Below are 16,263 nucleotides of genomic sequence, written 5' to 3'. Positions count from 1 at the left end.
TGTATATGTAATACCGCGATTTCCTTATAACATGGTCCGTCTTCTTTCCATTCTTCTTACAGTTCCAGGAAGAGCTAGGATATTAAAATTGTCTAGGAGGTCTTCCTCTCGTTGGTGGCACTCTTGCTTGATCCATCCTTTCCTGCAGGGTCAAGGCAGTGTATTCCCAGTAGAGGAATCTTCGGTCAGGAGACATTTCCTGCCAGTCCTAAGGATGCCACACAACAGTTATGTTCTTGCATCTCGATGTCACTTAATCAGTTTCCCAGTCCTTCCTAGCTGGTGGGAAGAGGGGCAAGCATCCTCTCGTCAACAAATTCAGTGCTTTCTCTGACAGGGAGGCTCCTATAGACTTTGACTTGGGTTGAGGAACATGAGGCAGGTGGATGCTGATGACTGTAGTTGTGGCGTCAGATGGTATTTTGGCTAAGTCTACAGAAGAGGCTGTACAGGGTGATGGTCCTTGAGGAGTTTCTGGCTCTGATTCTTGCTTTGTTTTTGATTGGTTTCATTTCTGTTTCTTCCTCTTTTAGCTCTATGATGTCTTCCAAATACTTTTGTTCGAGTCCGATAAATTTCAAAAGCTGCCTCTGTATGGTTGGAGATGCTGGAAATTCAGCAGACCTTGTTGGTTCTCTTTCGGTCTTCTGTACCCCATCCTCCTTGCTATGCTCGCCATGGGTTTAGGGTCGACTAGGACTGTGTCCCTCAGGTGGGTGGCATAGATGTTATCGCCTTGACGTAGAAAGATCATCTTCGCTGCTAAGCTTATATACTCCACCTCTAACTCGTCGATCTTGGGTCTAGCTGGACTAATCCCAGAAGGTGTTCTTTCAGTCACCATCTCTGTCTCAGTCTCAATGTAGTCGTGATTGTGATTACAAGAAGAGACAGAGGAGAGAAGCGGGGATTACTCAAGAGGGTATCATCAGGAGAGAAGGGGAGGATTACTCAAGATAGTATCATCAGTGGCAGCTAAGACGAAGCCCATAAAAGAACAAGTGGTTCAGTTGGAGGAGGTAGACAAAGGAGACATCGACCTTTAGTATGCAATATTTCTACTACTAATAGGAAGTGAATTTACATTGTCTAGGTTTGTCATGTTATGTATTATATGTATTTATTGTTGATATTTAATCAGGTTTGTTGTGAATAATTTTTTAAACTGATGTAAATTCATAAGGACATGAATCTTTTTAAAGGGGGGGGGGGGGGGGGGGGGTATGTAATGTTTCAATTTGTATTTACTTTTAAAATGACCCCCTTGTTATGAGAGTTTTAAATACATGTACCTTATCAATGTGTTATAACTTTTGTATGCTTTTAAAGCATCATTGGAGTATCTAGTATTTTACGTTTATTCTAGATACCGGGTATTTCCTTTTTCTCAGGTGCATGTAACTGTGTGTTACACGTGTTAGGAACTTGTGCAACTTACAAACGAACATGTATACTCTTTTAACTAAAGGGCTACGATATCAGTAGTATAGTAGGGACATTTCGACCCCCTTTACCGGCGCCAAGATGGCGGCCCTTCCGCTTCCGACAAGAGGGCGGCCCTTCCGCTTCCGACAGAATGGCGGCCCTTCCGCTTCCCCCAAGAGGGCGACCCTTCCGCTTCCGCCAAGAGGACGGCCCTTCCGCTTCCGCTGGGGTTTTTTCCCGCGTTTTTTAAATACGCAAGTAGCCATCACCCTTTACCAGGACTTTGGACCTGCTGTCCAGAGACAGGTGGGTTTACTACTTTTTTTTTTTTTTTTTGGAGACGGGAAGAGTGAGTCACACCTATGCACAAAGCAGCACAAAGCTTGAACTCGTACCGACCGGATCAGCGTTTATAGCCCGATCATCGATACGAGGGGGATACTCTCAGGTGGTTTACGGGTGTTTCACTTCCTCGCCAGGGACCACCTATATCTGTGGTTTACGGGCGTTTTACTTCCTCGCCAGGGACCACATTTTAAGTGAAGGAGAGCTCCCCGAGTGGTTTACGGGTGTTTTACTTCCTCGCCAGGGACCACTCATAATATGAGGGCTGACCCACCCTTCATCGTCTCCATGTGTCTTTCAATTAATCATGTTACAATAAACATATTACGACTAATGAAAACTGAAACATTTTATGCATTTGGTATTAATACAATGTTTAGAGGTTCGGTTGAAATACCATCCTCCAAAGCTTTCCTTTTGCAATAGAAATAAGAAAAACCACTTCTTTCTTGTGTATATGTGAACATTGTATTATGGCGCGCGCGTATCCCTCGATTCATTCCATGCCCTGCCTTTTGATTCCTTAAAACGGCATCATATGTTCCCCAAGGATTAGACACCTGATTTTTATTTAATCCTTTTGAACTAAATTTACACTCATTTCCATTGGCTACTACGTATGTTTTTGAACAAAGACCAATCATTTTTTCACCTTCGAATTCTGTTTTAAACAACCCAGGCACACGCCTGTCAAAAGTCTTGTGTTTTTTGCAACACTCTCGCGGTAAAAAAGGGGGACATGCATCGTCGCAACAGTAACCGCGTAGGTGGTGTTCATATCTTTCGCGCATGTTTGGTTTTATCACCTCGTGCATATTTTCAGCACTCAAACACAAATAATTGGAATTGGTATCCATTCCTAATAGCATGTAATCGGCGCGGTCGACATAAATGTCTAGGAAATCGTAATTAAACTCCAACATTTTCATTTTAGCGTATTGTAAGATAAAGTAACCTAACTGAATAGGTAGATCCATGGTGATCTTAGTTTTTGCCATTTCTAGTTCATAAAAATCTCCCCCTAAGCATGTTGCATTTCTAAATTCATCTTAGTTGATCGCTAAGCAGGTTTGGTGTTCTCCCTGTACATAAGTGATATCCCGATGTTTTGTTTTGTCCATGATTAAAGACCCGTATCCCGAATTGCCTATTAATTTCATCGTATTGCCAATAATTTCAAATTCCGGTCTCGCATCCCCCATCCTTCGCGCTTCTGTCACATCATTAACAAATTTTTTGAAACATGCCTGAGCGTTAAATTCAACCACCTGATAAATGCGCGTAACTTTTAATCCGTGATCTAAATACCATTTTAACAATGGAGTACCAAGTAACATTTTTTTCTGCTTTCAAACCCCCCACCAATAAACGCCTTGGGTGCGTACTAACGCCTTCCTTTTCTATATGTTTCTGCATATGTTCCCCAATATCCTCAAATTTCACTTCCGTATTGCAAAACAACGGCGACATTTCTTTAAAATAGTTCCAAGGAGACAACTTCGGTTGAAACTCTCCTTCCCACTTTTCAGGTACTTCAATATCTACCTCAACCATACCAAATAAAGTTTCGCTTTTCACTCCCTCTAAAATTTGTTTTTCATTAACCTTTCCCCTATGCTTCCGATAAAAAGCAGGTCGCATTTCCCAACCCAAAGCATGAATTAGAGGACGAGGTTTACAAAACTCATCAAACTCACATTCCCACATTTCCTCTACCTTATATCCCTTCCCAATCAAGTAAGCAGTCGTTTTCTTTGTTTTGTTCAACTTCTTTTCTCTGTTTTCCCTCCAATTCCTATCTGTTATTAGTCCCCTACCGGTTTCACCGGAGGGGACTATAGCTTTCCTCTGCGTCCGTCAGTCCGTCTGTCCGTCCGTCCGTCTGTCTGTCCGTCCGTCAGTCCGTCTGTCTGTCCCACTTCAGTTTTCCACACTTTTTTTCTTTATGCATTTGAGGAATAATATGAAACTTGCTGAACAGCTTCAAAATGTCAAACTACAGATCAAGTTTACACTTTTGTAGCGTCTGATTGACATATTTTCGAGAAAATTAATTTTTTTTATTCCAATTTTTTAATGTTCGGGTTCGTTATCGGGTTCGGTGTGTAACTAAACAAACGAGGTCAGTATGTAGTCAGTAATAATATCGTGCCTTACTTGAACCATTCCTTTCCCTGTACCATTCCTTTTATCATTTCTAACAAACAAATAAATTCTATAAAATAGTGTCAAGCATTGTGTTGTAAATTTAATCGGCAGGGTGTTTTTGTATTATTATTACAATCGGGTTCGTTGTCGGGTTGGGCTGTTTAACTGTTTGGTTTGATTCGGGGTACAGAAGACGGTAAGAAATGATATTGTGCATAACAGTGCATTGTTTTCACAAATTTTTACCAGTGAATACAGAATAGACTTGGCGAAATTACAGGAGATGAAATAAAGAGTATTATTTTACCTATTTCCTAATTAAATTCTATATCAACTATATAGTTTTAATTTCCTCTGTTCTTTTATCTCTGATTAAAGCATGACATCTCGTTTACAATAGCTCTGAAATAGTTGTGTGCTTGGAAGCTTTCATAGAATACATGTAATACAAACCGGTAGGGGACATGTATTGCTTATGCAATACTCTCAGAATGCTTGTTTTTTCTGTCAACCTACACTCGTGACCGTGGAAATAACATCCTTGAAATTGGTAACTCGTATTTGTGTTCCCATCATACCCGTCTACGGGATAAGGGCCCACCCGCTTTTCACCCCCGTCATTCCGCGCATGTTTGATGTCCTTTCCCTTGTATTTAATCAAATAATTCATCCACTGATACGTTTTAATGTTCTTATCTCTGACTTCTGGTTTAAACCCTTCTTCCGCCCTGCGTCTGACCATGACATCCACCGGCATTTTTTGTCCCATACACCACAAATACAATGCATTGCAATCGTACCCTAAAACTTTTTGGCACAATTTCCCATCTCTGATCTTGGTCTCTCCCTTCACGGCTTTTCGATGGTAAATAATAGAGGGTCCCCCAACAATATTTGACTTAATGTTATGATACAAATCCTTGTTTTTCTCGTCCAGTAACATGAATTCCGCCCCCTCCCGTGTTGCTGTGTCGAATAACATTTTCCTCGCAATGCCAGGAACCGACATGACAATTTTGAACAAATCGATATTTCTATCAAAGTAAAACTGTTGCAGTCGCGTCACAGCGGTGACAAAAGGTCCTACATCTAAATTATTGTACCACACTAAAAAGTCTCTAAATGTGGTCATGTTGTGGTCCACCCAGGCTCGTTGACAGGTCTGATAGTCAGTGTCTGAAATGCATGACTCTTTTAAGCTACTATAAAACGCAGAAGGGGGAGGCAATTGATTGCACTGTAATTTCGACACGTCATCAAACCATTCGGAGGGGAAATGACCTTTTGATTCATCGACTTGATAGGCTGTTAGGAATTTTGCATAAGACGTGCCAGGCGCCAAAAAGTGAGAAACATCTAAAAATTTCAATTTTTCGGTTGAAATACAGGCGTACGCATTGTTCTTTTTAATGGTAAAGCAGTGCTCTTCCTGGTGAAGTCCTAAATGTTTAGCTAGTTTCGTTTTAATCAAATTCAAATCGTATTTGGCCGAATTAAATCCCAACACGGGAACCTGAGACACATAAGCATTAAACTTTCCATACAATTGTTTTATCTTTTTAGCCTCGTCGTCCTCCTCTTTGTCCTCCTCATCCTCACCCACCTCCATACTACTTACGGAATTTTTTGCCCTATGTTTTAATTCCCCCAATTCCCTCCCCCATCGCTCTTTAGCTAAAAGTTCTGTTTTTTCGGCAATGTCTTTCATGTAGCCTACCATTTCTCTGACTAACTCGTCCCCATTGTCATTCACCAAACAGTGAGGTTCCTCGAACCCCGGGACATTACTACAGATGGACACACTAATGGGCATATGTTCCTGGGTCCATTCGACCTTTTCTGATCTTTGATCTTGAACCTTGTGTAAGAGAGCTTCAAAATCATACACGATGAACCGAGGATAGACCCGATTTTTACAATTAATTCCGAAATAAGACAATTCCTCAAAGATGGTTTTTGATGGTCGATAAAAAGCCCCCCGGATAGACATACCTCGTCTTGTTTTGACATTTTTGTTCGTGACGCAAAAAATGTCCATGATGATCCCAAAGCTTGTCGCAAAATTTACACTGAATTTTTTTGCCAAAGACTGCAAAGTCTTTGATGTAGGAAAAGTGACCTTGATAGAGGTGGAGGTACACAGTGTCCTCGTAACGACCTCTTGATTTGTACACTGACACCACGTGACCTTCGAGGTTGAGGGCATAAACCTCGACATTGATTTCGAAACAAGATTCAAACTCGGGGAGTTCCCTATATTCTACCCCTTGAGAATCCTTCACACCCTTAAACGTTGTCCACTTGTCAAACAATTGTTTTGTTTTCCCCTCAAAATTCTTGACATCATATTCCTGGTGTAAGGCTAAGCAACGAAACGCACAGAAATGATCCTCGTAGGCATACCCTGTTCTATCATTTATTTCTAAAGTGACCAAACTTCGGTTTTCTTTAATGTATTCAGGGAGGGGACCGTGCAAATCTCCGATGGGGTAAAACGTATGAAAGATTGTAAATCTAAAATTGGTAACAAGAACGGGAACCCATTTCGTATCAGGACGATGTTGAAGGAGGAGGGTGAATAGGTCTTTACGTCTCAGTCGAAGCACTAACGTTCTTAAATCTCGTCGTCTCGATATGTACAAAGGACGGTCTAAGACACTGTCATTATAGAAAGGTCGGAAATACCTATATTCTCCCGTTTCCCTATGTCTTAAAATAACCCCGAATGACAAATTCAGTTTAAACGCGTGGTCCTGTTGATTATAAATGTCATCCGCTGCCTGACTAATTTCATTTTCACCTACGGCATTCGTGGTGGGGAACTTAAAAGTAGAGATATTGGGTCCAGGGGCACTGGGTTGTAAAATGAGGGGGGCGTTGGCTTCATATACTTGTTTTAGCCTATCATCGATCCCTTCAGGACCCTCCCAGGGTGCACCCCCTTCCTCCCAGGGTGTATCTTGTAATTGACCCCCCACTTGAAAATGTTTTCGCATTTGATGCAAGTACAACTCTCTACTGTTTAAGAACCTGTTTTCACATTGACGACAACGATAGAAAGATGGTCCTGGTTGAGTGTCATCTGAAGAGGGGCTCCTCAATGACTCAAAACAAGGTCTCTTTGTGGAGGCATAATCATGGTCAGACGCAGGGCGCTTAACCCCTCGGGCATGGTGGGACATGTGCCATTGTAAGCCGTGAGGTGTGGCACAAAGTTCTTGACATTGGGGACATTTTAAATCAATTTGACAAATTTTTTCATGCTTTTTCAAATCGTCCTTGCTTTTAAATTTTTTTGTACATTTATCGCATGCATACGTTTGCCCTTCGTGTGCAGATCTTTTATGACGCAATAAATCCTTATAATATTGGTAGGGCTTACCGCAAATCTCGCAAGTAAACATGTTGCTGTCTGATCGAGAATACCACGAATCAAAATATCACCGGTTATACTACCCAAACATTAAACTGGGGCTTACGGAGTGGTTACTCAAATCAGGTGACATTATTCGATTGGTGTTCAGCTCAGATGGCTACACCCTCTTAGTGGAATAATCATTTGCGAAATAGAAGAGTCATCATTTGAAGGATTAATCAAGTATTAATCCCCATTTAAATGATGCCCTAATCCCGTTGAAGAATATCAGAGTAAGCATTGCGTAACCATCATTTATTTAGGGGTTTATTCCCCTGATTTGTAAATAATGAATAAATCTCAATAACAATAATAATATGATATTTGACTACAAATTGCGTTGAGTACACATTAAACAAATGTAAATATTATTTATCCTCTACATTCTACAGATGCCTGGATGCGCTGTAAATCACACTGATTCACACCTGCATAAGACAGGTCAATTTCTTGTGAATGTACACGACTTAATAAGCCTCTAAAAATTCCAGCGAATTCCACCCCCTGATCTTCATCGTTCATAGTCTCTAAGACATGGGTAAATTCGTGAATGACTGTATCTGTAAACTCCAGATACGAGTCGTGGTTTTTTAAATTTAGCCCCACAATGGCTTGTTTTCTTTTAGGTTGTCGGTGGGTGACACCCAAATCCTCAATTTCAGTAAACTGGAAAATTAAGGCATCGTAATGGCAACGACGTCTTCCAAAATAAGAAATGAAAAATTCTATAAGGTCCGAAATAATTCGCCGGCACACGTTTGGACAAAGGACGGCTACACTGGGTAGTGAACGAACAAAGTGGCTGAATTTTGAGTCCACGTAACGAGAATGCTGAATGTCTTTGTCTTGTGGTAGGAATCCTCTGGAAAAATTGAAGAGGGAGAAACTTATGTCCAATTTTAAATTTTGTAGTTTTCGACTGCCATTTCCATGCTCCCGCAAAAAATTTAACATCAACAGCACGTCCACTGTCATCTGAAAGCCACAAAAAAAGTATCATAACTTGATATATAATTATGAAATGACATAGTGGAAATCTTCACATTGTGGAGATGGGGGAAATAGAAATAATGGGAAGATAGGTCGCGTCTAACCTTAATGAGAGGATTTACATTTGTTTTATTTACATGTTAATGTGTGTCATTTTCTAATGAGTGTATATTCTTATTAATACATTCTTATCAATAATCTCAAATATCCGTTAGTAAACATGTCCCCTGAAGTGACAGCATCCACTCAGATAAAAAAACACTATAAAAGTTGTATGAACCATTTTAAGTATACAAACTCCAACATGCCTCACGGGATTAGAATAAGATTCGCTGGCATTAACTCCAACTCATGGTGTAGGCCAGAGTACCAGAGAGAAAACTATGAGTGTTTTGTTTGCCTGGAAAAGGCAAACTATGCCTGTATTTGTCGAACCTGCAAGAAAGCATCTTGCTGTTTGAGATGCTACCATAAGATCCAGGACAAACGATGCCCCCTGTGCAGAGGAGGAAATGAAGGTACATTCGAGTAATTAATTGTAATTATTGTAGCGGCCATTTATTAGAGTTCAATTAACACTTTATAGAAATTTGAGTCTTTGTCACCTACTGATACTTGCCTCACGGATTAAAATTCTCAAACTAAAATCAGTTACAACAGTGTAGTTAAATCAATCTGATCACGATGTTTACACGTATGTTTAATTGTTTGTGTTTGGACAGTTGGTGTATCATCTAGGCACTTTTACACGAGTGCATAATATGCACAGAGCGTGCATATTACGGATGCATTTGCACGACATGCAGAAACATGTCTTGTTGTTTACAATGTTATTTTAAACTCGTACCCCAGGGTTGTCCCCTTTGTAGAGCGGGTATAACTAAAGTTTTACATTATGGGGTTTACATAAACGGTTAGAGAACCAATGAACACCTTCAATTTATTTTCTAATTCTAATAATTGCTTTCTTGTTTAATTTTCAGGAAGACAACCACAATGACTAGGCGGGGAGCAGGGGCGAGAGGAGAGAGGTTAGTTGTTTTAATTCGTTTAAAAAAAAAACTTACTCGGTAAACGATGCCTTCTTTCTTGCTTTTCTTTTTGTTCTGTCTAACGTCGTCCAATCCGTACTTTGTATAGTAAATCATTTTTACAAACCGGTTCCAAATTCTTAACTGTGATGATGATTGTGAAAATGAGCTAACTCGGACAAAACTCGTGTCCTTTATCCCTGGTGTTTTATATAATTAACACCCCCCCCTTTCCTTGAATACAAGACTTCATTTCTCGGATCATCTTAATCAAAGTTTAACTCAAGTACACGAGCATAAGACATGCTTGTGGTTATGACACTTATTTCCAAGATCAAGAGAATTGACATAAATTACAATGGTCAGCTTAAATGAGTTAACTCGTACAAAACACTGCTGTATTATACAATCCCCCCATCCCCCTACTTTCACTTGGTCTCATCACACATAATACTAGGCTCCGTTTCTCGGATCTTACTTCTTATTAAACGTTTAACTCAAAGAGACGAGCATAAGACATGCTCGTGGTTATGACATTTTATTTCAAAGATCAAGAGATTTAACACAATGGCCAGAAATGAACATGCAGGATTGAGACATGTACAGGAAAAGCTTATGTTCCTCTACTTTCCGTAACATGCTCATTTACTTAATTTTCTGATAGTAGCTGGTCGGTTTAAGTTTATCACAAGAGACCTTTGACAGAAAGATTTGGAATACACGAACCCTCGACGCAGATGGCCAAAGGGCATTTTCTCAAGACTCTCTCCTTTCGATTACGTAACAATACTATACACAGACCGTCCCGCGCTGACCGCTCTCCTATGGAATAGGCCCATTGTTTTAATAGGGGTGGGCTGGTCTGGTTCTTCACTTTTTCGTTCTTTATATATGTAATTGTAATTTATATCGTGAATTCAATATCACCCCGTCCAAACTTTATTTAAAATAAATTAAGAATCTAAAGTTCATTCATCCACCCGATATAAAAGAGATTATCATTAGTTTGACTACTTCCCAATTCGATTTCTAAACTGTAAAGATGTACTTGATGATTTTGCTTGCATTTCCTTTAGGGGCTTTGACTGCGTGCATCCAGAGAGACAACACACTGACATGCGAGGATTTCAGAAAATTAGCCAGCGGAGAGACGTTGAAATTCTGACAGTCAACAGACTGTGCTCAGGAGTGAACTTAAAGAAATTTCCGGCTCTGAAGAAGTTCAAAGTCATGCACTCCCTCGTTAGATGTGATGACATCAGTGGGTCAGAGGGAATCGCAGTAGAGCTTGAGGATGAAGTTTGCTCTGTAAGTATCGTGTATTATTATGATTATTATTAATTATTTTTTTTTTTTTTTTTTTTATTAATTTTTTTTTTAACCGACAATAAATAGTTATGATTTTTTCTTTCTTATTTTCAGATGTCCAGTTCAGTTTCCCAAGAAGTCATGAGTACCACGAGGTCACGGCCTGAAGTGGAGACGACAAATGCCATTGTTGGTATTATTACTGGAGGTACAGTGTATGCATTATAAGCAATTCATTAAGATATAATTGTATCATTACAACGCATATTTATTCATACCGATAAAATGTAATGGATAATTCTATGATATCTATTTTAAATTAGGGGTCATCGGTATTGTTCTTGTGGTTGGATTCATTGCTTTTCTCGTATTACGAAGAAAAAAAGAACCTCGACAAAATGATGTTGAAATTATAAGTTTAGACAGCCTCTGTGACTCTGTGGTGTTTGAACGTCAGAAAATTGCCTAGTGATTGATTAGAGTGATTGTTACAGGCATTTTGGTGTTGGTAATTCAGTGTGTCGGGTATGGGGATAGGCAACTACCCATACAACGCCCCCTCGACAACGCCGTCCTCAACCACGCCCCCCTCAACCACCTGCTCCTCTTAGAAGATCAATGAGAATTAGAAGACCAGTAAACAGATTGCAATTGTAGGACTATTTTTTCATGTGTACTATTTTTTTTCCTGGCCCCCTCCTTGTATACTATGTATAATTATTAATTTTTTTATTGCTATCAACCAAGTTAATACGAATGTATGTTTTTATAAGGTTTGAATATTTTTTTTCTCCAAAATTTTGTATTTTTTGAACAAATTTCCTCTTTGGTACTGCGCATGCCCGGCATGTAAGGAGGGTTTTTTTAACGTGCACCCTAAGAGTGAAATTTTTAGTGAAATAGTAGATGAAATAGTGGAAAAGACTTGTGAAAAATTATAACAAAACCAATATCCGGTGTTTGTTCGTGTTGTGACTGTGGACAGTAAATCAGTAAGTGTTTTATTTGGTCTTAAATCAACAAAGGAGATCTGTTTGTTTACCTGTTTACCTGTTTGAGCTGTATTCACTGATCTACATACATGAGTAATAACGCTACCCAGAGTTTAGATAATAGGAAAAGACACCGAGTATCTGATTCAGCGAATATGGAATCGGAAACGGAAACGGAGACTCCTCCTCCAAAGGACAAAATTGAAGAATTTCAAATTAGGGATATTTTCCAAGGAATTACCAATATCCAAAATACCCTTGGGGGCTTCATGTTAAGAATGGATGCACAAGGTCGACATCTAGATGAATTAACGAACGATATCCGAGGTAAGCATGGAATGCAAGAACAGGTGGAATTGGTGCAGGAACAAGCGAATGATACCTTATATACCGTTACGGAACTCGGAAGTAATCAAGAGAAAATGCTACGGGAGCTAAGTAGACTAAGAGACTATGTGATCAAACTGGAATTCCGTGTAAATTCCCAAGAAAAACAGATCCTAGAACTAAAAGCCCGTTCTCTTGAAAATAACATTATCATTAACGGAATTAAAGAACATGATCCGGAAAGAGGGAACGACGAAAACCTGGCAAAAATAATACAAAACGTTTTTGAAAAGGAACTGGAAATGGATAAGGAGTCTGTTGGAAACATGCATATTAAGGCCCTATATAGAATGGGTGACAGAGACGCAAGAAGAAAATCTCCTAGACCGGTGTGTATCCAGTTTGCTGACAAAATTTACAAAGATATGGTGATGAGGAAGATCCCGGTACTCCGCAGTAAAAAGTCGCCCATCAGAATAGCCAGCCACCAGCCAGAGGAGCTGAGGGAAAAACGCAGGAAACTGTTTGATATACAACAGAAGTACGCTGCCAAAAATGTGGACACGAAAATCAAGGGAGACAAGTTGGTTTTTACACGGAGCGGCAACATATACAGAGACAAACTGGGCCAACGTCCATCCGCTGACGAGGTCATCTCAGGTGAAGAAATCAAAAGTCCAATCTCTGCGGGTAAACAAATAGAGGACAACGGTAATCGGTTCACCGCCCACGCTACACCGACCGAATCTCTCAAGCAGGTCAGAGGAGCTCTCATCGATATCATGCGTGTCCCTACAGTGTCAAGTGCGAGCCACAATGTGTTTGCCTATCGATTTAAGAGTAACGACGGAACCATTCACGAGGGGGCGGACGACGACGGAGAACACGGGGCAGGGAGAGCCTTGCTGAGATCCCTTGTTGACAATGAACATCTAAATGTAACTGTCGTAGTATCAAGATGGTATGGAAGCAAAATAGGTGCGCGCAGATTCGTTCATATAAAGGATGTCGGATTGAGCGCAGTGAAAAACATCAATACTGACTCCGGGTAAACAATAGTGGTGGCGAAGAACAAAATACGGTATTTCCCTGTGTAACTTAATGACCATTTTCCTCTTATGGATATATAATATATATATTTAAAAAGAGACTTTTTTTTACTTTATTGTTCTCACAATTGTATGACCTTTTTCATGATTACCTTCAATCTACCTGATTTGTAAATTTTCTATGATTTTTCCATTTTTCCTGCATTTTTCCCTATTTTATTCTGTTTAAAGTGTTATTAATAATGCGCTATCGTCCGCCAATTTTCTTTCATTGTGTATGTTACGCCGGAATTTCTCAGTGTACAATTCGGGTTTTATATTTAGTATCAGCAGAGTCGTTTCCGGTTTAACAGCTGGGAATCAGAGAATGGATCTTTTCTCTGTTCTTTTCCGTTTTTCCCCCTTTTTTGTTTTTATATAAAGTCACAACACTTTGACAACACCTGAGAGATATGCGTGCGTTATCCTTTAAAGAGTAAGTGTTACTTTTAGACGTGATTCTGTTCTTTATTACATGCTTATGTACATGAGTCGGGAGGATGTAATTATGCGTTTAATTTTACAAATAATAAGTAATTCTCCAATTGAATTACATCCTCACAATTAACTTCTAAACATAACTGTACATGAGGATAAGCACTGCTGTCTCTTCAAACGTCCCTATTTTAAAGCTAATATTACAATCTTTTTTCATATATGTGTATAACCAAGTACAGGGTCATGTTAAAAACTAGTTAAAATAAACTACCATGCATTTGCCAGTCTGCGCAATATGTACCTTTTCTAATATGCACAGCCTTTTATTTTCAATAGGGAACATAATATCCCTCTCTTCTCTCTATCGGGGCATGATATTTGTTATGTATTTTGTGTTTGACAATGGTTAAATTAACAGATGATTATATGACCAACCAACTGAAAATCATCTCTGTAAATTGTCAAGGACTAGGGGATAAAAGAAAATGTCAAGATGTTTTAATGAATTTAAAACTGAAAAAATATAATGTTTATTTTATTCAAGATACACATTTTACAACTGAAGAAGAAAATTATATAGAAACAATGTGGGGTCATGAGGTCTTTTTTAGTTCATATAAGTCAAATTCAAGGGGAATTGCAATTCTCTTTAATGATAATTGTGAAGTTAAAGTACATAAAAATTACAGAGATGAAAATGGAAATTATCTTATTTTAGAGGCTACAATCGACAACCTACAATTTTTACGAGTCAACTTATATGGCCCAAATTCTGATACCCCAGAGTTTTATTCCCAATTGTTAGGAAAGATAGAAGAAATTTACTCAGGCCAATATGTTATAATAGGTGGGGATTTTAACTTAGTATTGAATCAAGACCTAGATACAATGAACTATAAAAGAATAAATAATCCTAAGGCACAAGTAGAAGTTCATAAACTCATGGAGACTCTTGACTTAATTGATATTTTTAGAGAAAATACTCCCACATTAAGAAGATACACCTGGAGAAAGAGAAACCCAATTAAACAGGGAAGACTTGATTTTTTTTTGATCTCACAATCTTTTTTATCTCTGGCTCCACAAATAAAGTTTGAAAATAGTTATCGATCAGACCATTCACCAGTAGTATTAATTTTTAAAACAAATGAATTTAAGAGGGGTAAAGGTTTTTGGAAATTTAATAATTCACTACTAACAGACAAGGATTATGTTAAACTAATTAAGGAAAAGATTTGCGAGGTTAAGCTACAATATGCCTGTTTAGTCTATAATAGAGAATTAATCCCAGAGATAGACAATGACATAATATCTTTTACAATAAATGACCAAATATTTCTAGACATCTTGTTAATGGAAATAAGAGGAAAAACAATCTCATACTCTACTTTTAAGAAGAAAAATGCAAGTAAGCGAGAATCACAATTAGAAAAAGAAATACTAATTCTGGAACAAAACTTAGGAGAACAATCCTTGCCTGATATTACCAGTAAACAAAATGAACTTGAGAATATTAGAAAAGAAAGGCTTAAAGGACAGTGTTTACGGTCAAGAAGCAAATGGATAGAGGAAGGTGAAAAGCCTTCTAAGTACTTTACTTCTTTAGAATCTAAAAACTTTATCAATAAGCAAATACCAAAACTAGTGCAAGAAGACGAAACAATAATATATGATCAAGATGAAATTTTAAATGAAACAAAAAACTTCTATGAGAAGCTGTATAGTAAAAAAACACAGGAAGCTGGAGAAAATTTTGTTAAAGAAAAAATAAATCAGTTTGACTTTCCAAAATTAGATACTAAGGAATTGCAATGCATTGAAGGCCCATTAATTAAAACAGAAGTATTAAACTTTCTTAAAAAAATGAAGAATGATAAAAGTCCTGGACCGGATGGTTTCTCTAGCGAGTTTTTTAAATTTTTCTGGAAAGACTTGGGTTCCTTTATAACACGGGCAATAAATAACTCATATGAATTGTTAAACTTTTCCGAAACTAATAAATTAGGAATTATTACCTGTATTCCCAAAGAAGGAAAACCTAAGCAATATTTAAAAAATTGGCGCCCAATAAGTCTATTAAATGTTGTCTATAAATTAGCCTCTGGATGTATAGCTGAACGATTAAAAAAAGTCTTAGACAAACTAATCAGTAGTGACCAAACAGGATTTTTAAAGGGGAGATTCATAGGAGAAAATATTAGACTAGTGTATGATTTAATGAACTATACTGAACAAAACCAAATACCAGGATTATTAATGTTGATAGACTTTGAAAAAGCATTTGATTCCATATCTTGGAGATTTATTTACCAGACCCTTGATCTATTTAATTTTGATGATTCAATTAAAGATTGGGTAAAAACTTTCTATAGTGGAATCAAGTCATGTGTTATTCAAAATGGGATAGCGTCAGATTATTTTTACCCTCAAAGGGGCTGTAGACAGGGTGACCCAATTTCACCATATCTTTTTCTTTTATGTGCAGAAGTTTTAGGGATTCTTATAAGAAATAACAAAGATATTAAAGGTATAATTATAGAAGGAGAAGAATATAAACTTTCACAGTATGCAGATGATACTACTCTGTTTTCAGATGGATCCCCAGAATCATTAGATGGAATTCTAAGAGAACTAGATTTTTTTGCTGACTTATCAGGACTAAAAATAAATTTTTCTAAAACAAAACTTGTTTGGATTGGGAGCAAAAAATTTTCAAAAGAGGTTTTTCATCATTCAAGATGGAAGTTAGAATGGGG

General features: G+C 38.2%; 2 long non-coding RNA genes across 2 annotated transcripts; one reads left to right on the top strand and one right to left on the bottom strand.

The window, feature by feature from the left end:
* Positions 1–1,769: 1,769 nt before the first annotated feature.
* Positions 1,770–3,418, bottom strand: LOC136272469 (uncharacterized). Its single transcript, XR_010710478.1, has 2 exons — positions 2,022–3,418; positions 1,770–1,911 (listed from the first exon to the last, which is right to left on the bottom strand). It is a non-coding gene; the product is annotated as an uncharacterized lncRNA (long non-coding RNA).
* Positions 3,419–7,494: 4,076 nt separating this feature from the next.
* Positions 7,495–10,498, top strand: LOC136272399 (uncharacterized). Its single transcript, XR_010710402.1, has 3 exons — positions 7,495–8,841; positions 9,307–9,354; positions 10,431–10,498. It is a non-coding gene; the product is annotated as an uncharacterized lncRNA (long non-coding RNA).
* Positions 10,499–16,263: the final 5,765 nt, after the last annotated feature.

Source organism: Magallana gigas, chromosome 10 (genome assembly GCF_963853765.1).
Source record: "Magallana gigas chromosome 10, xbMagGiga1.1, whole genome shotgun sequence".
Classification (NCBI taxonomy): Eukaryota; Metazoa; Mollusca; class Bivalvia; order Ostreida; family Ostreidae; genus Magallana; species Magallana gigas.
The sequence above is the reverse complement of the archived record's forward strand: the minus strand, read 5'-3'. Positions and strand labels throughout refer to the sequence as shown.